This window comes from Arachis hypogaea, chromosome 1 (assembly GCF_003086295.3).
Source record: "Arachis hypogaea cultivar Tifrunner chromosome 1, arahy.Tifrunner.gnm2.J5K5, whole genome shotgun sequence".
Lineage (NCBI taxonomy): Eukaryota > Viridiplantae > Streptophyta > Magnoliopsida > Fabales > Fabaceae > Arachis > Arachis hypogaea.
In genome coordinates this window covers 71,760,570-71,762,198 of record NC_092036.1, presented here as the reverse complement: position 1 = coordinate 71,762,198, position 1,629 = coordinate 71,760,570, and the positions used below count along the sequence as shown (strand labels likewise).

General features: G+C 41.6%; 1 non-coding gene across 1 annotated transcript; it reads right to left on the bottom strand.

Moving 5' to 3' along the window:
* Window positions 1-248: 248 nt before the first annotated feature.
* On the bottom strand, window positions 249-355 carry LOC112711382 (small nucleolar RNA R71). The gene has a single exon (XR_003157461.1). It is a non-coding gene; the product is annotated as a small nucleolar RNA R71 (small nucleolar RNA).
* Between the last annotated feature and the right edge of the window lie 1,274 nt (window positions 356-1,629).

Here is a 1,629-nt window from a genome sequence, read left to right as displayed (position 1 = left end):
CAGAACTGCAAGTTCCATGGATTTCCATCAGAAGATTCCTACCAGTTTTTAACTGAGTTCTTGCAGATCTGTGAGACTGTTAAGACTAATGGAGTAGATCCTGAAGTCTACTGGCTCATGCTTTTCCCTTTTGCTGTAAGAGAGAGAGCTAGAACATGGTTGGACTCACAACTTAAAGATAGCCTAGACTCCTGGATAAGCTGGTCACGGCCTTCTTGGCTAAGTTCTTTCCTCCTCAAAAGTTGAGCAAGCTTAGAATGGATGTTCAAATCTTCAAACAAAAAGATGATGAATCCCTCTATGAAGCTTGGGAAGATACAAAGAGATGACCAAAAGGTGTCCTTCTGACATGCTTTCAGAGTGGACCATTCTGGATATATTCTATTATGGTCTATCTGAATTCTCTAAGATGTCACTGGACCATTCTGCAGGTGGATCCATTCACCTAAAGAAAACACCTACAGAAGCTCAAGAACTTATTGACATGGTTGCAAACAACCAATTCATGTACACTTCTGAGAAGAGTTTCGTGAGTAATGAGACGCCTCAGAGGAAGGGAGTTCTTAAAATTGATGTTCTGAATGCCATATTGGCTCAGAACAAAATGTTGACTCAGCAAGTCAACATGATTTCTCAAAGTCTGAATGGATGGCAAAATGCATCCAACAGTACTAAAGAGGCATCTTCTGAAGAAGAAGCTTATGATCCTGAGAACCCTGCAATAGCAGAGGTAAATTACATGGGCGAACCTTATGGAAACACCTATAATTCTTCATGGAGAAATCATCCAAATTTCTCATGGAAGGATCAACAAAAGCCTCAACAAGGCTTTAATAATGGTGGAAGAAATAGGTTCAGTAATAGCAAGCCTTTTCCATCATCTTCTCAACAACAGATAGAAAATTCTGAGCAGAGCACCTCTAGCTTAGCAAACATAGTCTCTGATCTGTCTAAGGCCACTTTAAGTTTCATGAGTGAAACAAGGTCCTCCATTAGAAATCTGGAGGCACAAGTGGGCCAGCTAAGTAAGAAAATCACTGAAACTCCTCCTAGTATTCTCCCAAGCAATACTAAAGAGAATCCAAAAAGAGAGTGCAAGGCCATTGGCATAATCAACATGGCCGAACCTAGAGAGGAAGGAGAGGACGTGAATCCCAATGAGGAAGACCTCATGGGACGTCTCCCAGACAAGAAGAAGTTCCCTATTGAGGACTTAAAGGAATCTGAAGGTCATATAGAGACCATAGAGATCCTATTAAACCTCCTTCTGCCATTTATGAGCTCTGAAGACTATTCTTCCTCTGAAGAGGATGAAGATGTAACTAGAGAGCAAGTTGCTCAATATCTAGGAGCTATCATGAAGTTGAATGCCAAGTTGTTTGGTAATGAGACTTGGGAAGGTGAACCTCCCTTGCTCATTAGTGAACTAGATACATGGGTTCAGCAAACTTTACCTCAAAAGAGACAAAATCTTGGTAAATTCTCAATACCCTGCACCATAGGCACCATGACCTTTGAGAAGGCTCTGTGTGACCTGGGGTCAGGGATAAATCTTATGCCACTCTTTGTAATGGAGAAGCTGGGGATCATTGAGGTAAAGCCTGCCACATTCTCATTAGAGATGGCAGA